This window comes from Anopheles coustani, chromosome 3 (assembly GCF_943734705.1).
Source record: "Anopheles coustani chromosome 3, idAnoCousDA_361_x.2, whole genome shotgun sequence".
In the NCBI taxonomy this organism is placed as follows: Eukaryota; Metazoa; Arthropoda; class Insecta; order Diptera; family Culicidae; genus Anopheles; species Anopheles coustani.
This window is the reverse complement of record NC_071288.1, coordinates 24,730,946-24,749,459: the sequence shown is the minus strand read 5'-3', so window position 1 is coordinate 24,749,459 and position 18,514 is coordinate 24,730,946. Positions and strand designations below refer to the sequence as shown.

Sequence of the window (18,514 nt, the reverse complement as noted above, 5' to 3'; positions counted from 1 at the left end):
ATCCGTCTTTATTACAGCACGGGAATTGGAGATTGTCGAAAAAGAACCTGACATCCCAATGCTTCTTTTCCAACAGTTTCATTTTCTTTTCCATCTCAAGTATCCATAACAACCTGCCTTCAATATCTCGCGCCAAAATTCCCTCCGGATCTCTCTATCGTTTGCTTGTTAAATGAAGAAAAAGTTTTGCATCCCTCCGGAGCGCGAATTCTTGATGGAACAACTTTCTTTTTCGCTCCAAAACTGTTCCAAAGCGTTTGCAAATTAACATTCCTTTATGTAAGGTACGGATGAATTATCGTGTTTTTTTTTTGGAAGAATCTTCGCACGCCATTTCTACCTTCATTAAATTCCTGGAGTTGGCCGCTCGGAATTGATGAATGTTCTTACCCCGCTTCGTCGCTCGGGTGACAGATTCCCACGGTCCCTCCTCCCCCGGTGGTCGGTGATGCAATTTCATTTTCTTGAGTAATATTTAATTTTGATAACCCTCCCGGGGCCACGACCTGCTGGCAGAGTAACTACGCACAAAGCCCCGGACCGGACACACAATCCACCGTCACTCGACTTTTTTGGGGAGGGAAAAGTTAACGAGGGAAAGATTTATCGGATTCCTTTGCCACTCGGATGGGACAAACCGACCGTCCTTCCCGTATCCTCAGAGCCATCGCCAAGCATCGAGTTTTGCAGCCTGAATGGCTTGGCGCACGACAGGACACTCCATCATCGTATCTCCATCAGTTTTATTCTTAATTTCATGATAAATCAAAATAAATTGACAGCCGGTGCCGGCGATCGTTTACAGTTGTTGTGTCAGGTCGATCGGGTACCGAAGGGGGGACGTATCCCTTTAACCGACTTCGACAAACGGCGCAGGACGAAAGAATTATTGTCGAAATTAAAACCAATTTTACTCCCCTCCCCTGCACACTCGCCTTGCAGCTCGGCAGGAAAGTGAGATTTTGAAATACCTTAAAAATAATGCCAAAACTAGTCTACACTACCGAGTGGGACGCAGATCCGTGCACATTCTCCGCGCGCACAAGACCATTCTGTCTTCCGTCGCAGATTTTGCAATCTCTAAGACAAGATCAGATTGCCATCACTTCTTCTTCGGGGTGGTTAACTTGTTTAAATGATTTTTTTTTCAAAATTTTGTCCATTATGTGTGTGTGTGTATGTGTGAAAAAAACAAGTCCACGTTTGGATGCTGTACCACCGGCATAATGGATGTCCTTGCCTGCCACGACGGATTAAGCGAAGCCACCGTGTTAGGAATCCGAAAATAAATCGCCGAAGCGCATCGCATAAAAAAGGGGATGGAGATTTTTGCTCTCCTGTTCCTTACTGCAGTAGGAGGAGGAGAGGCAAAAAGCGGTATAAATGGCACCCGCTTTATCGCATACCCTCCATCCCACCGATCGACCGCATCGTCTACATTTCGCGACAGCGGACCAGCGCAGTTTCGCGGAATCACCTTGGAAGAATGTCAACCGACGAGTTGTCCAGATTTTGCAGATCTCACCAGCCACATATACACACACACAGGCAAACACACCCCAAAGGCTAGGGAGAACGTCGAGTAGCGCCGCGGTCAGATCAATCCGATTCGCAGATCCTGGTTACATCGGGGACTGGGGATGTGGCAAGCGGGGAGGACCGTCCAGTGTGCAGAATTGCTGCCCGACAGTTCCAGCGTGATTATTGCAACCGGTTTGGTTTGGGGTATGTCTACTGGTACAGGAATAAAAAAGGTGGACCGAACTGCCAAACGATGGCTAAGAAAACGAGAACGAATTCCTCCGAACGAACGATCACGGTGGGACCGATCGGCACAAGTTGTCGGATGTACTTTAAAGTGAACTTTAAAACATTGAAATTCAATGTGGAGGTTTTCGGTTGCAATAATTTTGTCTAAAAGGTTTTAATTGACGATTGGATACCCTTGCACTAGGAACTAACATATTTGTAAAAGAAACTCAATATGATGCATTTAATGCACTTTTTGATTCAGCGGAACAGGTGGTTATATGTCCAACCTGGGAATCTGGAGATTTAGATAAGACTCTTTGTTTTTTACAATTAAAACTAAATTTTTATGCTTTTCAAAGTTGTAAAGTAAATATGAGCTTTACAAAAATGTTTTTAGAGTAAATGTTTTTAATGTGTTTTCTGATAAACTGAAGTTGCACACAAAATTAGCAATAATCCAATCATGACTCATTCATCATCCTACGTGAAGAACTAAGTAAAAAGTACTAATTTACAATAAAAGGAGTATTTAAAAATTGGAGGAAAACTTCCGAATCCTATTGGATTGTGAAAAAGTGCAATAGCTTTACGCTTTCCAATAATGGATAATAGTTTCTGTTGTGCTTGTACACAATATCCATCATCGACTACACAGTTCCTGAAAGCATCACCAAAACAAGGACTACAAGCCCAACCAGCCTCTTCGCCAGATAATGGCAGCAGCAATAAAACCAAAATTCATACTGAACTAGGTTCTTCCGAGGAGCGCCCACAGTGTACGATGTTATTCCCGGCGCTGGAACGACGAGTTGTTTGGCGTTGCGAAAACCAGTCGATGCAGCGAATGTTTTAATCATTCGTAGCGAAGCATCGTGTAGTGCACTACACTGCACGACACTACGTGTGCGCACACCTCACTGTTTATCAGCGTGATTTATCCGCCCGTGTAGGACCCAAGGCTGACCTTAAGACCGAACGCCCGGCGTCGCCCGTGAAGTCCTTGGGCGGCTTTCGGTTGGCGGGACGGTTACACACACACGCCACGGCAGCCGGTGGTAAGATGAATAGCTTTCTGATCTTGGAGAGCTGATATAGCTTGCTATTTCTGGGTTGATTTGCGACCAGGACAAGGTAGGTTCTCGGTTCCACGACTCGCTGACGGTTGGCCCAAGAACCAGCGACTGTATCGTAATGTGGCTGGAGATTATCTTCGGTGCATAGGGAGCTTAAATTGTTTTGGATAGTTTTTTTGATACTCATTCAGAAACAAATCTAATATGTCTGGATGATTTCAAAATATCGATATCCATTCAATCGAAATGGCAAACTTCCATGCAAGACGATGCAGGTGCATACAGGTGTCACCAACCGGCTGATGGGACTCACCTATTGACACCTGAAATAAGCAACTCCCCATGCGGACGGACTTTCAATATGGTCCCCAGATTGACAACTTCGTCAGCTGCAGCGACATGCGCAGCCGCCTGATGACACCCTGCCAAATGCATCGCACCATCGTATCGTACCTTCAGAAGTGTCGAAACCGGCGGAACCCATACGCGGTCGTCGGAAGTGTGCACGTGTGCCAATGTGCAAATTGAACTGTGCCCTTATAAGCTCGAGAAATGGGTACCGTAACCCCCTGATGGTGGGTGTGTAGGGTATTCCTTTGGCGTTGGCCATAATCTCGACTTTGCCGGAAAGCGAAACGTCGCCTATAGCCACCGGTATATCGGAATTGGCGTACGGAGTGGATTTGGCGTGAGTTTGGAGTGTGCTTTCGCTCGGATGAATGGACATTGAGTGACGGTGGGGTTATGCAACCTACTTCCGCTCTGTTTGTTTAGAGTTAGACACCAGTAAAGCATAGGAATTCAAGAATAATAACGTCCACCGTGTATATTAATTCCCAAGCATGACTAGATCGAACAAAATGAAGGATCCACTGGAGATTCCTGATGTTACTAGGGCGAGCCTTTGCGCTGCATCCCAACATACATTGTAGTTTACCCATGCGAATTCCATTCTCGACCCTACCCCTACAACTCCAGCATCTACCACTACAAAATGTTTCTCTGGAGAAGTCACCTTTATTCCATTGTATTGTACCTCCTTCTAGTCCAGGCCCGAAGCCGGGCAGTGTGTACTACTCTAAATAAATAATACCGCGTAATCAATTTACGCATGCACCCTTCGATCGCATACAACAATCGCGACTGCGCAATCGATCGAGCCGGGGATCTCCGCGAGCCCCATCGTACAGACGTCTCTCCCCGAGTCTCCTTGGGATGTCTTATCGGATCGGAGCACACGAGCAAGTCAAGATCTTCCAGCGAGTTGCAAAGCACCGTGCTGCAGTTGCTCGTGGCTCCGGTTCGGGGATCGGGAAACGTTTCACCTTCCACGTCTCCATACCGGCGAATGGTGAGGCTGGAAAATCAAGGTTGGCCATCGGGGGATGCGAAACCGGGGGATGCAGATGGGCAGGAGCCGGAAAAAAAAACGGGACAAGCAAAGCGAAAAAGATCGATCGATTGCTGCGCGATCGTGAATGCATTGCGCTTTTGTGCAATGGCGCACTAAAAACGCCATTAAGAGGTGGCCAGGAGGAGTCGGGAAACGAGTATCCACCAGAAAGGCAGGCAAGGAGTGGGACTGAAACCGAAGACCGGCGGGTGACGGGGTTTTGCAGTTCCCACAAGCTCAAGCATTCCGGACTATCTGGTGTGGGTTTTTATTTTTTCCTGAGTGTGTGTGTAAAAGGCAGGAGGAAACCCACCACATCAACGATCTGGTTGTCTGGCTGGTGGTCGCGCGAAACATACACATTCCACGCGCAAAATGAGGATAATTTTTTATGATTATTTTATGTTTACTTTTCCTCGCGCCCGTCGTTCCGGGGGGAGAGGAAGGAAGCGTTCGAACCGATTCCGTTTCGTCCCTGTTTCTCCCGTTTAAAGCGAGCCGGTTCGCTTCCTACTTTATATAGTTGGCCTCGCAGAATATCACACTGGCGTAAGTTAAACCAAACCGTGTAATCCTTTAACTTGATGCACATCTCGTGGAGGTTTTTGTTGTTTTTTTTTTATTGTGAGTGGATGCATGAAATGGGTGTCGCTTTTTTTTCTCTTCTCTCTCGTTACCACCCTTGGTGCACTAACCGAGGCACAACACACCGACCGTAAGACCACCGGAAGGCATCGCGAACGGTTCCTGCATGTCGCTGTTGTCCCGGTCCCAAAAAAAAATGGCTTGTGTGAGGGAAAGATTTGTTTTACCGTGAGCTGGGAATCGATCCGTGCGAGAAAGTGTGCGACCGATGAAATATAGGTACACCACCACGACGTTCGCTTACCTTCAGTTTCAGCAACCGCCAAGAAATGAGCCCGAGATGGGAGATGACTTTCTTATGCCGGAGTTATGCCAGCACACCCTTCAGAATATGAGTCCTTTTTTATTCCTGTTCTCTTCTTCCCAAATCAAGGGCCAATCATCTGGAACGATAAGAGTTGTGCACACCGAAGGTTAGTGGAGGCCATTACATTACAAACCGGTGAACAAACAAGAATCAATTTAAAACTATCATAAATGTTTACGCCGAGGAAGAGATGAATTTCACTCCACGATACAGATGTCGACACCAAGCTTGCAATTCTGTACCCTTCGAATGAAGTGAAACCGTCAAACTACAAGCGGTGAATGTGGGCAGTGGGCGTGAATGGATTGTTTTAATATCGCAATAAAACCACCACACCACTCGACGACAGATGCATTAATAGGCGGGAAAGGAAATGCATCGAAAGAGAAGAGCGATTATAAACCAAAAGTTTCCCCCTTCGCGAATGCACTTTGCAAAAGCAATTAAAGCCGAGCGATGGAAGTCCTTCATCAATGCAAATATCTTGGCACGGGAAAGAAGATCACGATACCTTGTTCAGTGGGCGAAGGGGGAAAAGCTAGTATGAAACCAGGAAACATGAACATCCTCAAACACACATACATATGCCAGCATGTTAATTGAGGACGACTGTTGAAATAAAATACGTTTTTGTTCCAATCTTGACTGCTCATACGGCTCCAAGGGCTCCGTTGCCATTCGCGCATTCAGATTTGTCGCTTTCCTTCGGTGAGTGGTGTGTTAATTGCTGTTTTCCCTGCAGCGTTTCTCCAGCACGTTTCCCTTGCGTCCTCGAAGGAACCGCACCGACAAGTCGGCTCGTGGCGTCCCGACGTTAAGGGGGAAATCGATTAAAATTCCATCCGATCTCAATCCGCCGTTGGTGCTTTTCGTCCTCTTCCACACACTCCCCACGAGGGCTATATCTACAACCCCGTCCCGTCCCGACATCAGCAACGTGGTGGCGATGAATTTTCGTTTCGGAAGACACTTTCATCGCCGGGATTAATTTCTGCAAACGATGCATTTATGCATGTCAACCTGCCAGCCATTTCACGGCGCTCGAGCCGGGCAAACAAATCCGGGCCTTTCGAACGATTGGGAGGGGAAGAGGGGGAAGGGTTGAAGAGACCGATGGCCAAATAGCCGCTGGATACGGCAGCAAACACGATTTGAGCGCTCGTCAGGAAAATGCATCCTCAGGCACAGAAAAAAAGCACAGGAAAACCGTAAGTTTCAGACTTCAGGAAAATTTAATCCCCGTTGAGGGCAGGTTTAAGCGACACACACACACACACACTCACGACTCTAGGAAGGAAAGACGGATTTGTGTGATCGGGAAAGGTTGAAGCGAACCGAACCTGTCCGCTGCAATCTCCACCGTATGCAAAATCTGACACAAATCGGACACAAGCACACACACACACACACACACACAAACCCGGTGGTGCAAACCGTTGGAAGTCGATTAACGTTGACGAAATCTCCATCCCACGTGCATCCCCCATTGGGCGTGATAGCGTCTCTCGCTCCGAGAGCGAAGATGTCAAACCCACGCGACCCTCATAAATCCACCCCCGGAGGGAAAAGGGCACCCCTCCGGGAGTGGGAAGGCAGCTTGGACGCGTGCAGACGAAAATGTGAACGATCCCAAGCACACACACACCGACGCGAGAGTGGGGAAAGTGCACCGTTTGCCGTCAATTCGGAAGAGCGTCCGTCCCACGATCGAGGTAGTTGACGGATGGTGGTGAGTGGTCGTGAAAATAAGGTATAAAGTGTCCACCCAACCCAACCATCCGACAACCTGTGGTAAATTTTCATAAACTAACCCAAACAACCAAGGGCACACATTACAGACAGTCGATCGGCGGATCGGTTTGCAACCTAACTGTAAGCCTTCGTTCTCTGTCTGAACCTACAGTTTTTCAATGTTTTTTCCCATCTTCAACTCATATTGCAATCAGATTACACAACTTCCGGTTGGCGGGTTTCGGTTATGTTTCGATCCGTCTGTTCTTCCATTGATACATTTTCCAAAACATACAAAAAATTCTCTAGACAAGTTTTTCATACGAACTCAAAAACCTAAAATATTAAGTAACGTTCGACGGGAAAAGTGACACCGGATGAGGACGGTTTCCGTTGCATATGCACGCGATGATGCAATCGTCAAAATTGCAATCTGACACAAAATGAGCCGAAGAATTGAAAACCGCAGACCAAACAACCGCAACAAACCAAAAAGAAAAAAGGCCCACCTTAAAGACGCCAAGGTAAGGGTCCGTTTTGCGACCGAAATGTTGCCGAAATGCGCGCGTGAAAGTCTCTCACAACCTGACGGAACCCTCAAACCCCGAACGGTTCGGTGCGATGATGCGTTTTTGCCCGAATGTTTATTTTTATCGCTGCCCCGCGCGCCGTCTCTCACCGTATTTTGATCGTCTTTTAAGTGGACAATACGTGCTGGGGGAAGGCGGACAGGGTAGGTGGTGGGAGCCGATCGCAATGAACTGTCCGCTAACGGACTGTTTACAGATTTTTATTCACTGCTTTACCACTCACCGACGAAACCTACCCCACAGTTCCGTCCTTCCGGAGGACCCGGTTTGGCTTTTGTTAACAGAAAAGTATGCAGTGAAAATTACCATCCCATTCGTTCCACCGAAGGATCGGATGCTACCCTGGCGTCGAGGAAGGCGGTCATATAAAATATCCGGCGTCGGGCAGGGAAAGGTTGGGAAGTAAAGAGAAGATAAATCATATCGGGAAATAATTTTGTCATTCATTTTTTTTTTTTTTTGTATAATTTGTTTATTTATGTGGCGCCGCTTTAGCCTGTCCTCATAATGGACGGAGAATACCGCATGCCAAATTATTGTCTCGTTAATTTGCGGATGTTGTTTTGGGGTAGGCGAGAGCACGGCATAAGAAAAGGGGGCCTCGGTCGAGGACGGGTGTAACGACCGGGAGATTATTTTTATGAGTCGCCAACATGTACGAAACCATCAACACTTGCTACCGAATGCATTCCTGCGGCCAAAACAGGTTGGTGGAATATTGGAGGATGGGTGAGGTTTATAAGAACTTGGTGGAGATAAAACTCATGACAAGCTAGTTCTTAGATCATTTAGAAATAATGTTGGATGGTGATTTAAAATAATATAGAATAGGACAATTACGTCCACCAACCTTCCTAACTTTCTCACAGCGCAACAGGTATTCAAGGTCCACCTCATTGCTGCCGCCTCGAGCCAGCCACGTCAGGTCTGTTCTCGGTACGACTATTTTTAACGCGGACTTCATAAAACCCTTTCAAGCGATGTCGCCACCCGAATGGAGGCCAAAGTCATCGTATACGAGGATCTCGCGTAGCGGAAGTTATCGAACCAGATCTGAGACAGACACTTCCAAGCACTATATTTTCTAGTGGTTAATAATCGACATTTCGACACTTGGATCATGACCAACGGAACCTCGTATGAAGGACTCACAAACCGTCGCTTTGCTCCCAGAAGAATATTGCGGACAGTTACGAAGTACTAACCTTGACGGATTATTAGACACCGATAAATGTTAATGCAGCTAGTAGAGACACACTCACCATAGAAACGCTCGACGAGGAAGCGCCTTTCGCCCGGCCGCCATTTAAATGTGACCCACTTTAGGCCAGACGCACTCAAGCGGACGTACTTCTATAGTCCGCTCGGGTCGAAAGTTAAAGTGAATTTGTACGCTCGAGTAGCACGCGATGGAGATTACATGCAAAACCGGCAAGGATACCGTCCAACCTCGGACTCGAAGTAGTTAATCCAAAGTAACCACTCCACAATCCGATAGTCAACCGCAAGCAATCAAACACCAAGCTGTTCTGTCTCTCTCTCTCCCTCTCTCTGAACCAGCGGACCATGTGGGACGGGTAAGATCTAGATACGTCCGAACGAAGAAACTCCCTCACGGGACGGTGCGTTTTTCGGGTAACTATAATTAGTTCATAAGCAGCCCGACGCTAGCCCGGCATGGGCGCATCCATCACAAGGTGGCCTAGTTCTAGTCCGGCACGAACTATATCTCGATCTCTGTGTGTGTGTACTTGGGGACATTTTGTCACGCTTTGGTGACGGGTTTGCCGCGTGATGTGTCAGCTCGAATTGAAACGTTAATTTGGTGACTCTGTCCAACCGCAGAGTAGGTGGTTCTTGGTGGCCAGCGTAGGCGAGAAAATACGTTCACATACCGAAAGGGTGTGTCTCTAGCTTTTTTTACGAGAGATTCACCCAACAACTATGCTACGGAGACAGGTGATGGTTTCTTATCGCCACGATTATCAGCGTTGTCCAATGTGGATACGGACCAGATAAGGGTCAGACTGCTGCATAAGCTCTAAGCGACACGCAGGACGCTCACACGCTGTAGATAACAAACTTCACATGCCGAGTGAGACATTTACACGCGGGGGGTTCTCTTAGGGAGATTCCCTTAAAGTAGAACTGGTCAACGAAGGCCAGGCACGAAGCTGATACAAGCCGTACTATGAAGAACCAACGTTACTCAATGTTATTTCTTGGAAAAGACATCTGTTGATTAGGCAATCCACAATCTCCCCGCCGGTGCTGCAGAAATTGTTCTCGCTCCGTTCGCACGTCGGCATTAAAATCTTCCAATTGCAACCCAAAAGAACAGGGGTTAAAATGCTATCGCCTCCGGCATACCATTCCTACAGTCCATGGGACCATCTCCGGCGCCGTCTTCGGTCGGCAAAGTTATGGCACACGTATGCAAAATACTTGCACCCGCAGGGGTCACCGTCGACGGCGGAACGAGCCAAAGCAGATGAACATGTCATTAGAAGTGACTGGACGCGGAGTGCCACAGTTCACTTGGCGCTGTCGTAAATTTCAGCCATAATTTAAACCATGACCTAGAGGCGGATACGGGCCCCGGGACGAGATTCCGCCTGTCCGTCTCGAACTGTTTATGTCCAGTTTCTTGCGCTGGTAGCAAAATGTTAATTACTTTTGCACATCAAGCAATTGGTTAGCCTGTGAAACGTAAGGAGAGAGCAGTTGAATTCATCTCTTGCACACACATTTATTCACTAGGAGTTGGACGTGGTTAGGTGGCACACCTCGCAGCAGATAACCCTACAGTTGGGCTTGTTCAGGTTATTAATTTTCATTCCAACAACATGCGTACATCTGAAGTCTGCTTATCGTCTGCACAAGCAAAGGTGAACTGTAATCAATCAAAGGATGGCACGAACAAACGTTGTTTCTTTGTCATTTACGACCCTCGTTTGAGGAATGCCCCAAAGGATGAGCTACTATTAGACTTTTGCTCTCATTTTCTTTAAAAGAAGAAGAAGGTTTGGACAATAAAATTCAATTATGGTAAGTGAGCTACTCGGCCGTAGCTTCCTGCTTTAGCGGAACGCCTGAGATTTGAGGTGAGACATTCGATGTGAAGCAACCCCGTCGCGAGTAAGAAGGGCAAAACATATTTCACCAATGGCATCATCGCACAGCGTTCCTCTAATATACCTCCCTCCGTTTGGCGGCATCATTTGACCAATCAGTGAGTCATCGGTGCTGATGCGTCGTTCGTCTGATCGGATTTGGAATTATGCTGATTTTACCGCCGCACGATCGTAAAACCCGTCGCGTTCGTTCAACGAGCTTCACGGATCATGTCAAAAAAAAACTTCATCGATCGTTGAGGTACAAGAGAGTCCCCCCTACTTAACCGCACCGCATGGGGGCCGTAAAGAAAAAAGGCACGGACGCCGCCTGCCGGATCGTATCTAATCCCGAAATGGGATCGAAATTGGCACGGCATTAAACTGGAAAAAAGCACTACGATCCGATTCCGGCCGGTGATCCCGCGAGCCATCAAACATATCGACAAAACGGTCCAGACCGACCCGATCGAGATAAGTTTGTGGCCGCGCGTGTCATAAAACTAAACCATCATCGGATTCGATGGCCATAAATAAAACAAATTCCCATCCCGATCGAACCACCTTCGGTTCGATTTTGCATGTGAATTATTGCCTTGCGCGAGGGATGACGCTTGTTGCCGAGTGAATTCAATTCAGCAAAAAAGAGGTCACAAAAGTTGGTTAAGACCCCTTTTCGTAGACATTTAATTATGAGCATCACTTTCGCGAATTCTCCATTGTATGGATCGATGAATTCAGTCGTTAAATTTGTCGTTTAAACCCTTCTCAAATGAGTTATAGTTTTTGAGATCATCGAGAAATAAAATCAATTAAAAAAGGTGTTTAAACATCGTGAAATTTAAGTGGTTCATCAAACAACAACACAGTAACGGCAGGTGGCATTGAACCGGGCCAACCGGGGTAGTCGACAAATCTGGTCGAGTGATATAACGCAAAACAATCACACATACACTCGCACACTGCACCGCAATGCAATGTTTTATGCAAAACAGGGTCAATGCACATACGGAGGAAACGTATTTTCCGGTGCCACTGCAATTGGAGCACCACCCTTGCGCTAGACCAAACAAAGAGATGGAGTGGGGTGGAATTGCGAGACAACCTGAAGAAAGCTGAACGTAAACAAATGCTGGAGAACAAATAAGACTCGTTGGGGTATCGAGGTATCGAGACGAATGAAGAAGGTACGGCGCGCGCGGGAAAAAAGAAAGAACCCTTTCCCTCGATGCGACAATGCAAATGCCGGAGAAAAATGGCTTAATCCCGGCGAAAGACTGGTTTGCGGATTGCTGCTACGATCAATGTAAAATTATCAAACGTTGAACGCGACATGCAACCGACGGGTACGCCTTTGTCGAACCCCGAATGTATCGACAAAAGAATGTCCCGGTGTATATTGTGTGCCGCTCCGGTGCGACGCATCAGTGCACTCAAAGAAAATGATCTTGTGTATTTCGTTTTGCTCGACGGAAGGTGCGCATAGGGGAAAGAAAACTGCTTGCATCCGTCCACCCAGCCCCCGAAAGGAACGACAACTATTTGTCCAGCAAGCCTCCCTTATGCAAAGCCGATGGCATTATCGCACGAGCGGAGCCGTAGGGATGGGGACAGAATTCCAAAGCCGTCACCGGCCTAAAAGTACTACGTACGGAAAACGATGTAGATGTTGGTTGGGTTGCTTGCCCTACGGAAACAATTCCCTCCCCTCTCCCAGGGGGTGGTGCAGCATTCAATGCTTCAGCCGCTGGTTGTGTCCACCATCAAAGACTTCACTTTGCATCTCTGCTTGTGGTGTACAAGTAGCACAAGGCATTGGACTAGGCAGGGAATGGTAGGAAACGACCGGCAGGGGAACACACTGCGCCTCGGCGTTTGCAATTGAAAATGCATTTATGATGATTATGATTATTGTCGCTGTCTCCGGGGAGGGTTGTTCTTTTTTTTTTATCTGGTGCTGGTGGACCCGGTGGTTTTTCCCGGGAGATTTTCGCCGCCGGCGGAAAACCACCCCGAACCGGAAGATGGAAACGTGTGGGGAAAAGTGTTTGGGGCGGAACAACAGTCGAGCGAGTACTCGAAGGGAGTTCACAGACGTCTGGAGTAAAACGGTTCTTCTCCGACTGAGAAGAGGAATGCAGCGGCAAACCGGCAAACAATGGAAAGCCTCTTCCAAGCAAGCTCCTACAGGCAGAGTGTCCGACCCAAGTGATTTGCCTTACACCGAAAGCAAGTCGGTGCGGCGGTTTTGCTTCAGGAAATAGAAGTTCCCGGTCTTTCTCTATTCCCTCTAGTTGAGCTGGTTAGCTTAAGTCCGTACAAAGACACACACAAACACACTTGTAATCGATAGTCCCCCGAGGTCCAGAGCCTCCGCACACGGGAGGCTTAGGCTCAAATGGAACACGCTGGCCAGCAAAAGCTTTACGAGCCTAACCGCCATAAATCTGCCTCCGGAGCTGAACGTGGTTCTTGGAGAAGGGGAAAAAATATACTGGCGTCCAGCGAACCTAGCGGCGTCTCGGAACCTTGATGGGATTGACAGTTATGACCCATTCGAAATCGCAAAACGCATCACCAACCCGGGGAAGTGTAGGATTACAACACACACACCCGGCTCGCTGCTACAGCAGACGATCGTCGTTCGATCGCCCAACTCCATTGTCTATCCATCCATCCCGTGGAGCTCCCGGGTTTTAAACTTCCCCACGAAGGGCGACGAGAGACAACCACCGTGTGTCTAAGTAGTTCATTATTTATTTAAAACCCACCTTCCCTTCCAAACGAACCACACTCCGCCATGCCAAGGGCCGATCACTGCAGAAACGGGGCTGCGGTAGCGAACGGTAGAGCGCTTCCCCGTTCATCAGATATTTATGAGCGTTTCCTTCTTTTCCGACGAGCTACCGAAATCTGCGACGCGTCCCTAGCCCGGCGCTAGGGAGAATCGGAGGTGCCTTGATGCGCAACGCGCGACGAGACGCATAAATCTTCCGAAACGATCCTCAACACCACACCGAACCAACCCCCGATCGGCACCCATCGATCGAGCAGTGGAATGTTTGAGTGGTTTCTTTCTGTTAACCATTTTTCAGCGCCCCCTTCGGGCGGGAAGCATTTTCATCGCATTTTTTCCAAACCTTTTCAAATAAATTTGCCCATAATTCTTTTCGCCACGTTATGTCACGGATTCTTCGGCACGGGTTTCGGTTACTGCAAGTGTTTGTCAACACCGGCGCGACAGAGAAATAAACAATCAATTAGTACTGACTTTGTAGTCAGGAAGCGGGACTCAGGAGTCGCTGAGCGCTTGTTTGATTGTAAGGACAGAATTAAGTTTGAAACATAAAACGCCAAATTTGGGGTCAAAAAACAAAAACACTATGTATGAGAAATATCTAATATTTTATGTTCAATTGCATTCGAAGGCATCAAATAAAATAAATTAGTTTTTGACGACTTTAGAGCTAAATCAACTACAAGACATTTATGCAGCTGAAGTGAAAGAAGCTCATAGACCAAACATGATTTAGATACAACTTCGTCTTCCCGACAAGTAAATAAAACTGTTCACCTTTGTGCAAATTGTTAGACAAATTCACGCGCAATACTTAAGGGCATTTGAAAAAATTCCCAATGTTTGAAAAATGTTACACTTAGTAAAATAAAAAAAACAATATCAGTAGGTGCACCAGTTCAATTGAAAGCCCACTCTACTTTTCATTCATGGGTATATACAAACATCCAAAACCACCTCTCCATACACTCGCACTTGTTAAAAATAATGTGGGACGGTACGCCTTCCGCCGCCGTCCCATTTTTCAGCCATGCGCCATGGCCATCATGTGCAAAGTGACATTGCAAGCGCGCGACACCCACAGACTTCCGCCGGGTGATCGATAAATTCATCTGCACGCGCGCGCGCACACACTTTTGGGACCGACACGCGCACAACATAGTCCGATAGTCTGCGTCTAAGTGGAGTGAATAATTTTGTGTTTTTTGTCGGGTAAGTAAACTTCCAGCTGTTGCAGCAACCAGACACTGCACATGCGATGGTGGCAGCACACGTTGCCCACCGTGCGTGGTGCACACGCGAACACACACACACGCATTTCCGTTGCGTAGGAAATAAACTTATAAAAATATTAGAACCGTATGTCGCGGACCAACTTGACAACGCGTTTGGCGCTTGGTTGGCTCAATGGTGGAGGCGTGGACGTAAAAACCGTGCGGGCGGACGAGAAGGAAACTAAAATTGTGACATTTCCTGTGCGAACGGGGACATGTCACATAAGCAGACTACCGTATGCACTTGCCTTCGAAGCAGGTGGCACGGCAGTGAGGTGGAAAAGCCAAGGATTGTAGCAGGCAGTTGCCAAGAATTTGCAGATTATCTACACATTCATGAAACATTGTACGACGCGATGGGATCACTAGCGCCAGCGATAGGTAACCTTCACACCGGTAGTCGGGTGCATTTCAATCAACACCTCTCGTGCGCCAAGGTTAGATCAATTCTGGCACAGTTTGTCTCGAAAAATCCCCTTAAGTACCACCCCTCCCATGATCCTGACTATGGATCCTCGGGACTATAAAGTCTTCCACGGTGGAGTACCGTTCACGTTTAAAAATAACCCATCGTGCTCCACTTACGTGCACCGGATCCCCGGCTCGCGTTACTCACACCGGGCCGACGCTGGAATGTTCTCGGCCCAGTTATCCAGCACCGAGATGGGACAGTATAAATGGTGGTTCCCAAGTTGGCTATAGGTCGCCAGCCCGAACACCTGCCCACCACCTGCCTATACTCTCCAGCGACAAGAAAATGGGTAAATCGATCCAGAAACTGTGCGCTGGTCGCGTCTTTCGAATTTCCATTTAAGGCGCTAGAGGAACCCGGCGGCCACGAACCTATAGCGCCCGCATTTCAGATCCATACAACGAACGAACGAACAACAGGAGAGCAAAAAAAACCTGCTCCAAGCTCCACATCACCGTAGCTTCAGTTCCTTTCCTCGAGGTAATCGGTGGAATCGGAAAAGGATCAATCAACCTGAACTTGGAAGCGGCGACGGTTGGCCATCAGGAACCGGACGCCGCCGGTGCGATGCGTAGTGCGGCCCTTTTATGGTACGCAGATAGCGCGAGTTCGTCGCGAGAAGCGGGACTCAGGAAGTCCCGTTTGACCGAACGCTGCGCCTGAAGCGTGTCCCGGTGGAAGCCGGCGACCAGCTCCAAACCTCCGGTGCGGTGTCAAAAAGTGTCCGCAAAACTCGCGCAACCACCGAGCGCGGATTTATGGCGTGTACCAGACAACGCCATGAAGCCCGGACGTCCATGTTGGAGTTTTGGTTTGCACTCCTCGCGCGGTTCCTCTCATACCTTCCAGCGATCCCCAAAGCGGAGCGGAGGAATTCGATCGAGATATCGATAATCGAGCGCGTGCAGGAACGTTTATAATGATCGCCAGATGTCACAAAGACACACGCAGCCAAGCGATGTATCTGAGAGATGATCAACTTTCTAAAGATCATTCTTGCATTCTCCGTTCAAGCGCCCCATCCGGGCCGGCTTTTAGGAGTTCACAATTAGGTCACGTGTTGTCGGGAGTGATGTTTCGCGGCCTCCTACCGATGGACCGGAGACCTACTCCCAAACATTCAACAAGCGTTACCCGCCGCGAACTTCGGGGCGTAGCGAGGAAGGGCCCGATGGCCGAAAGATGGTTATCGATGTAATATCGATTGACCGCTCGACTCGCTGGGGATCGCAAAGAGGGGGAGGGTCGAAGATCGCCCCCATGGTTTATGATAAATCGTGAGAGTGTGTTGTCTGGCACGCGGGAAAACTTAGATCCCGCTCGTGGTTCGCCGTTCCTTGAGGTCCCGAAAGACGGAAACCGGCCGGGCGGAACGATACAGACTCCAATCGATGAGATACCGTTAAATTGATTTGGAAATTGTATAAATAAATAATGCATGGACATGGTGCTCTTTCACTCCCTCGAGTGCCCTACTATGCTTACCGACCACCACTTGACCACGGATGGCAAAGTTCCGCGATCCGGCGTTTGGGAAGTATAGGCAGAAGCAGTTCTGCGAGAAGCAGTAAGGTGGGCAGTTTGGATGTACAGTGTAACCAACCGGGGGAGTTGACCGAGAGACCGGTGGCGTCGTTTCGTAATGGTTGCAGTTACTGACGGTTATGACTTTCCATCGACCACCAACACCGCCACCTTCCGTTCAAACCGAGCTCCCACCGGAGGTAGATCGGTCGGGTTCTCAAGATATCCATTAGTCGGCGAGCCAGGGTAAACTTTTGCCTCACAGGGAGTCACAAACAGGGGAGAAGGGGGACCATAAAGTCTCCTGCCCCGTCGGTGGCCTTTCTGGCTGCGGATCATCGGATCTCCCTTGACGCCACCGCAGACCACCATCGGTGTGCATCGCAAAATAAAACCAGCGGTTAACCGTCTTCGATTGCCTCTTGTAGACCAACCGAGGTCGTCGGTGTGTCGTAGCACGGTGCAACAAATATTCCCCAACCCATCCCGACTCACGAGATTAGTTGGCATCGCAGGTACACACAAGAGTTGGCTTAAGAATTTTACGACCGCGAAGTCATTGCGGTGTGCGAAGCGAAGTCTGGCGGGTTGCAAATCTTTCGCCTCGGTACGGATGGGGTGCAATAAACTAAGGATCCATCCCCCTTTACAAACCTCCCGCACTGCTGTCGGGATGAGACTTCAGGAACCAGCAAGTAACAACAGCGCACCGCAAGTGAGGCATACAGAATCAATACACTCCACTGGTTGGTATCCGCCACTCGCGGATTGTTGAAGGCGAACCATCCCGAAAGCATCCACGAATTGAAAACCCCCCACAAACGACCAACGGCTTCGTGTGGTGCGGGCAAATAAAAGGAGAGAGTCAATTAATTTTCAATCTTAAGTCCCGAAAACGAAACGCACGCTGCCCTTTTGGATTGCACCGTTTTTCTTCATTAGTCCGCCCGGCCTCTTCCTCTCCAAAGCGGGCATCTGGACTCCCAGCGATTACCGCGGACAAGGAGCAACAGTACCGCAATTTTGACCACTGATGGCGTGTTCGAAATGCCAGCGAATTCGCGCGAACTCCTGCCGAACGTGCGCCTCCAGCGGATATCGGAACGGACGCAAGATGCCATAAAGTGCACCAGTGATAGTGCGATAACGAACGATCGACCAAAGTCTCTGCGTGCCGTGTATCGTTAAATTTTATCGCACACACATAAAAACTTATTAATGAAGAAGATAGAACCCCCGGAACCACCGCGGATGCGTGTGCGGTTGCATCGTCCGACGAAAGGAAGGTAAGCTCGTTGTGTAACGTACGTGTGAGGCATTGAGAAGAGCTACAATTTAATCCCCGTTAACAGCAACTGACTGGTAAAAGGCTCGACGGAGATCTCCGGCGAATAAGAAGTCCTCAACTGCGAACAGTTCTGGTTGGAATCGGCCTCTATCGAGAGGCTCGCGGAACCTAAGATTTCGACGAACAGGACCCAAAACAGCGGCACCGGTCCGTCTACAGCTCAAACCGACCAGCGGTCCCTCTATTCTCCGTTTGCCCCAAGAGTCACAGCCTATTTGATGAACGATAATGTCCACCTAGCACTCAGCTTGGGAAGCGAACAGTGCACAGAACGACCCCCCATTTGCCAGCCATCTGGCGCAGTAAAAGGCTCAACCAGACATGACTTTTTCGCGTGCATCCGCGCCATGCAGCCAGCACCCCGGGTGGGAAAGGATTATAATCGAATCATTAGGAAAATTAAACATTCTGCCCACGGTGACCACCGGTTCGGGAGAGATGCGACCAAAGCGCTCGGGTGCAATTGATAAATGGAATAAATTGAAACTAGTAAGA

General features: G+C 48.5%; 1 protein-coding gene across 1 annotated transcript in view; it reads right to left on the bottom strand.

Annotated features, from left to right (window-relative positions):
- LOC131272032 (interference hedgehog-like) overlaps nucleotides 1-5,185 on the bottom strand; it is a 28,721-nt gene extending 23,536 nt beyond the window's left edge. The window contains exon 1 of the mRNA XM_058273642.1: nucleotides 5,108-5,185. The gene's annotated coding sequence lies outside the window, so the exon portion shown is untranslated. The remainder of the gene's footprint in view (nucleotides 1-5,107) is intronic.
- Nucleotides 5,186-18,514: the final 13,329 nt, after the last annotated feature.